Source organism: Anomaloglossus baeobatrachus, chromosome 11, assembly GCF_048569485.1.
Source record: "Anomaloglossus baeobatrachus isolate aAnoBae1 chromosome 11, aAnoBae1.hap1, whole genome shotgun sequence".
NCBI lineage: Eukaryota > Metazoa > Chordata > Amphibia > Anura > Aromobatidae > Anomaloglossus > Anomaloglossus baeobatrachus.
Genome location: NC_134363.1, coordinates 140,416,266 through 140,423,090, shown reverse-complemented (window position 1 = coordinate 140,423,090; position 6,825 = coordinate 140,416,266).

Sequence of the window (6,825 nt, the reverse complement as noted above, 5' to 3'; positions counted from 1 at the left end):
ATTGGCAGCGTTCTGCCTATGCACACTGTACACAGAAATCTACCAAAAAAAGAGAGTTTTTAGATATAAAAATCAATTTTTATTAAATACATAGCAAAATAGTAATGATAATGATACTTTGCATCCAAAAATTGCAATACAAATGACAAAAAATTCCATAAAATTACAAAGAACAAATCAGGGGAGATGGTGGAAAAAAATTGGTGTGAGAGCACACAGGACTAGTGTAACCAGATGTCAATTCATATACAACAGGTATGTGTGCATGCTGGCCATACAAGGAATCCTGTTCCCGGGTCCCAGAAGGCTATACCGGGCAAGAGGTCAAGCCAAAGTGGCACAGAGATTCCACAGGAAAGGACCAAGCGTACCGAGAATCAACACATACCTGTTTAAAGTGCTGAGTGCAATCACAAATGTGAAGGAGTCCAAGGAAATGACCCCCAACGATCGTTTCGCTATGGCTTAATTATGAGGAAGTGAAATCTACCAATCAGTGGTGTGGGTGGGGTGTTATACAGAACTCAGAATAAGGCCGCTGTCACACTTGTGATTGCCTTGCGTCTATCTCGCACGAGTTTCATGGTGCATCACCGGTCACGGACTCACACTCTGCTCACAGGAGCGGGTCAGTTGCATGTATCTCTATACAGCCGACCCGCTCCTGTGAGGAGAGTGTGAGTCCGTGACGAGTGATGCACCCCGAGACTCGCGTGAGATACACGCAAGGCACTTGCAACTGTGACACCGGCCTTAAGAGAACTGATGAATCTGCAGTGATTTTATTAAAACTGCAGCAAGCACCCCATTAAGTGTTATATTGTTGGAATCAGGGTCTTTGCCCCTACATCATGCTGCACTCAGATAGCGCAGGAACATTGTGTTCTTCAACAGCTGAGACTTGCATTGTGATGCACTGCAGCAGCTGAGGTGTGTATTATCAGGTTCAGCAGCAGCGCAGCTGAAGTGTGTATTATGATGTTCTGCAGCAGCTGCGATATGTATTATGAGGGTCTTTAGCAGCTGAGGTTTGAAGTGTTATGTTCTGCAGCACTTAAGGTGTGTATTATAAGGTTCTGTAGCAGCTGAGGTGTTATTACAATGTTCTGCAGCAACTGAGGTTTTTTATGATGTTCTGCAGCAGATGTGGTCTACATTGTGATGTTTTGCAAAATCTGAGGTGTGTAATATATTCTACAGCAGCTGAAGTGTGTACCCTAAGGTTCTACCCATTTGGGGTATTTATTATGAGAATGGGCACAATCGAGTGTGTTATGAGCTTATAATCAGCCAATAGTTTTCCCCGCATCCATGGTGAGCAAATTATGATGGGGGCATTTATAAGATTTGCTTACCGGTAGGAGGCAAGATCATTTTAAACACATGACATCCACAATCTAGAAAATAGAAAACAAAATATTTCAGTTTCAGTCTAAATCAGCAGCGGTTAGTTTCGTTTGCTGGTGAAATGAACATCTTTCTGGTATGGTTCCTTTCCAATACTGTTTTATGCTAGATCTCCATAATGACATTTGCTCCTCAAACATTAGTGGAAAAATCATCATATGACCCCAATGTTTTACTAAAAAAAATGGAAGGTAATTGCAATCATCAAGACACTGCTTATTGCAGCATGAGGCTGTAGTAGTGCATAGTGGTAGGCGGACCCGGACTGTAGAAGTCCAAATCTGCGCGGTTTCAAAGATGCCCGGGTACCGGACCCAGGATTCCGGGTGTTTGATCCGGATCCGGCACCCCTTAACGACCCATGACGTACTGGGTACGTCATGGATCGTGTGCCGGTAAGCCCCGCCCCCTGCCGCCGGCAGGCGGCCGCGATCCGCGCACATATCAGCTGTTATCAATAGCTGACATGTGTGCCTGCTAACCGCGGGTGGAATCGCTTCCACCTGCGGCCATTAACCCCTTACATTTCACTGCCAAAATCTGGAAGCGATATGTATATGGGCATTTTCCAGTACACTATATGGTAAAACTTATGGTTTCATTTAAAAGTACAACTCGTTCCGCAAAAAACAAGCCCTCATATGGCAAGATTGATGGAAAAATAAAAAAGTTACGCCTCTCGGAAGAAGGGGAGCAAAAAACAAAAACGCAAAAACGGAAAGTGCCCGGGGGCTGAAGGGGTTAAGGATTTAAAAAAATAAATGAAAATAGAGTGAAGCGAGCACTTCATACTTACAGAGGCTCCTGCGCAGCTGTACACTGCTCCTGCGGCCTCCCTCATCATTGATCATACATATGCACTGCTTTCCCTGCTTTCCTCACCCATCGGCTGTCCTGGCATCGGTGATTGGTAGCAGTCAGACATGCCCCCAGCCTGTCTGAAACCATCTGCCTGCAACCATTGACAGGCACTGTCTGTGGATCAGAATCATGATTCATGAAGCAGGAGGCTCAGGATGAGCAGACGAGGAAATATTGTGTTGTGCAGCTCATCCTGAGCCTCCTAGTTCATAAATCATGAAGCAGGAGTCTCATGATGAGCAGACGAGACAACATTGCGGGCACAGAGATATGCTCATCCCTCTCCCCCCATCTAGGTGTTTTACCCCCAGACCCCCGCTTGTATTATAAACAATTCCATGCCCACATGAACTTAGAAAAAGAATGTTTATTCTAAACTGGGCTGCATTTTTAACCCGCCCCCATCACGTGACAAATTACGTCATACCTGGAAGGAGCCTGTACATTCTAGCATCAACTTTTATTTTTAGTGCACAATATACAGTAGATGCATGTGTGGCGCCCCTGACCTGGTCAGGCACCACTGAGTACTGCACCCATGCTGGGGACAGTACAAAACAGGTAATCCAGAAGGCTGACCGAGGTGTGACTACACAGGCGCATAGTGATCAGGTCTCACACATGTACCTTTGGGAGGACCCCTGGGGATCCCAGGAGGGGGCGAAGCCTCCATCTCCACTCGAGGGGTGTGGTAGAGAGCCTGGTTGCTAGGTGACGTAGGCAAGAATAAGAGAGGAGGGAAGAGTGAGCCGAGAGGAGTTGAGTGGTGAAGTTCAGGGAGAGCAGAAGCAGACCCTGTAGCTCTACACAATTCTGACAACGTACGCGCAGTGACTACCGACGGGGGAGAACGGTCACCTGGTAGTGCTGCCCGAAATCCACCCACGGCTAAAGAGAGAGCAACGGAGTGGGGAGTAAGGAGACTGTCAGGGAGTTACCAGGCCCAACCGGGTAACAGGTCCCAGTGCAGGGATAGATTCACCTGTCCTTTGCCAAACCTGCATGAGGGGGCACTTTACACCCCCAAGACAACACCACAGAGTCCGCAGCCACGTAGCAAAGTGAGGGCCCATAGCTCACAGGAGGCAAGCAGCCGGAGTGATCTGGTCCAGGCTACAAGCAAACGGGCCAAAAGGAAGGGGAGAGAGGCACCAGCAACTTCCCTGGGCGACCCCAGCAGGGCTTCAAGCAGGGGTTACCTCAAAACACAAAGGGCTAAGGAAGGCGAGTCGTAGCCACCCTCATCAGTCAGCCTGAAGGACACCTGGTTCCAGCCTGGTTCATCCCAGCTACGCCCGGGTTACTCACCCTGCCACCCTCAGTGAGTAAAACCCTTGAAAGACATTCTGCTTGTGCGTGTGAGTCATTCTGCGACTTGTAGTTCCACACATCTACACGGGGCCCTGGGGCATGCCTCACTCTCAGGAGGCTATTACAACTGACTGCACCCACCATCGGCCCCAGGCACCCCTAACCTGCAGTGGCGGTCTCCACTGACCGCAATTCTGAGAGTGGCGTCACGACAATCAAAATAGAGGATTTCCTACCTGTGACAAGATCCAGCCGCGTGGAGTCCCTGAAGGTAATGCACAGCTGCACCGACACCGCACCTCGGGGCCCCACACATGCAGCTCTGAAAGCAGCGGCCCACCATGACACAGCTTCGGTGACTACACCGCTTGTGCTCCTATCCCCCTATCCCTTCCATCAACATTTTTAATCACCGGATTCTTGTTGTCATAGACTTATATGGGTACCAGATTCCAGACCGGAACCAAATTTTTAAAAAAAAAATTAGCAGGGACCCGACGATTCTGTTTTTTTGTGAGTCCGGCCGACAATGCACCAGAGAACTACATAAATAGGAATATGCATCATTATTATTCTAAGAATGGGGTCACAGGAGCATAAAAAAAGTGGTCCGATGTTCAGCCAAAAAGTGGGACGATTTTTTTCTAATTTACAAGTCCATCTCAATAAATTGGAATTTCATCAAAAAGTTAATTAATTTCAGTAATTCAATACAAGCAGGGAAACACATATATTATATAGAGTCATTACACACAGAGGGATCTATTCCTATATATTATATGGAGTCATTACACACAGAGGGATCTATTCCTATATATTATATAGAGTCATTACACACAGAGGGATCTATTCCTATATATTATATGGAGTCATTACACACAGAGGGATCTATTCCTATATATTATATGGAGTCATTACACACAGAGAGATCTATTCCTATATATTATATAGCGTAATTACACACAGAGTGATCTATTTCTATATATTATATAGAGTCATTACACACAGAGGGATCTATTTCTATATATTATATAGAGTCATTACCCACAGAGGGATCTATTCCTATATATTATATAGAGTCATTACACACAGAGGGATCTATTTCTATATATTATATAGAGTCATTACACACAGAGGCATCTATTTCTATATATTATATAGTCATTACACACAGAGGGATCTTTTCCTATATATTATATAGAGTAATTACACACAGAGGGATCTATTTCTATATATTATTTAGAGTAATTACACACAGAGGGATCTATTCCTATATATTATATAGAGTCATTACACACAGAGGGATCTATTTCTATATATTATATAGAGTCATTACCCACAGAGGCATCTATTTCTATATATTATATAATCATTACCCACAGAGGGATCTATTTCTATATATTATATAGAGTCATTACACACAGAGGGATCTATTCCTATATATTATATAGAGTCATTACACACAGAAGCATCCATTTCTATATAGTATATAGTCATTACACACAGAAGGATCTATTCCTATATATTATATAGAGTAATTACACACAGAGCGATCTATTCCTATATATTATATAGAGTCATTACACACAGAGGGATCTATTTCTATATATTATATAGAGTAATTACACACAGAGGGATCTATTTCTATATATTATATAGAGTAATTACACACAGAGGCATCTATTTCCATATATTATATAGAGTCATTACCCACAGAGGCATCTATTTCTATATATTATATAGAGTAATTACACACAGAGTGATCTATTTCAAGTGTTTATTTCTTTTAATGTTGATGATTATGGCTTACAGCCAATGAAAACCCAAAAGTCATTATCTCAGAAAATTAGAATAATTACCACAAAACACCTGCAAAGGGTTCCTAAGCATTTAAAATGGTGCCTTAAGTGGGCTTTACACGTTACGATTTCGCTACAGCAATTTCGTTGGGGTCACGGATTTTGTGACGCACATCCGGCCGCTGTAGCGATGTCGCAGCGTGTGACTCCTAGGAGCGATTTTGGATCGTTGCAAAAACGTCCAAAATCGCTCCTCGTTGACATGGGGGTCCACTCCCAATTATCGCTGCTGTCGCAGGGGCGAAGTTGATCCTCGTCCCTGCGGCAGCACACATCGCTACGTGTGACGCCGCAGGAACGAGGATCATCTCCTTACCTGCCTCCGGCCACAATGCGGAAGGAAGGAGGTGGGTGGGATGTTACGTCCCGCTCATCTCCGCCCCTCCGCTTACATTGGGCGGCCGCTTAGTGACGTCACTGTGACGCCAAACGGACCGCCCCCTTAGAAAGGAGGCGGTTCGCCGGTCACAGCGACTTCGAAGGACAGGTATGTGTGGCGGGGGTGCGCGATTTTGTGCGCGACAGGCAGCGATATGCCCGTCGCGCACAAACGATGGGGGCGGGTGTCATGCTAGCGATATCAGGCCGGATATCGCAGCATGTAAAGCCACCCTTAAGCGGGCTTTACACGCTGCGACATCGCTAATGTGGAGTCGTTGGGGTCACGGAATTCGTGACGCACATCCGGCCGCATTAGCGATGCCGTTGCGTGTGACACCGATAAGCGATTTTGCATCGTTGCAAAAACGTGCAAAATCGCTAATCGGCGACACGGGGGTCCATTCTCAAATCTCGTTACTGCAGCAGTAACGAGGTTGTTCCTCGTTCCTGCGGCAGCACACATCGCTGCGTGTGACGCCGCAGGAACGAGGAAGCTCCCCTTACCTGCCTCCCGGCCGCTATGCGGAAGGAAGGAGGTGGGCGGGATGTTACGTCCCGCTCAGCTCCGCCCCTCCGCTGCTATTGGGCGGCGGTTCAGTGACGCCGCACGGACTGCCCCCTTAGAAAGGAGGCAGTTCGCCCGTCACAGCGACGTCGCCGGACAGGTATGTATGTGTGACGGCTGTTGTGCGACACGGGCAGCGATTTGCCCGTGTCGCGCAACAGATGGGGGCGGGTACCCACACTAGCGATATCGGGACCGATATCGCAGTGTGTAAAGTAGCCTTTAAGGCTACTTTACACACTGCGACATCGCTAGCGATCTCGTTATGGATGTGAAATTCTAGATCGCAAGTGCGATCTTTCAAGATCGTACATGCGTAAAATGACCTATGTGCGATCTCGAAAGATCGCACTTGCGATCTAGAATTTCACATCGCTAATGAGATCGCTAGCGATGTCGCAGTGTGTAAAGTTGCCTTTACTCTGGTTCAGTAGGTTACAT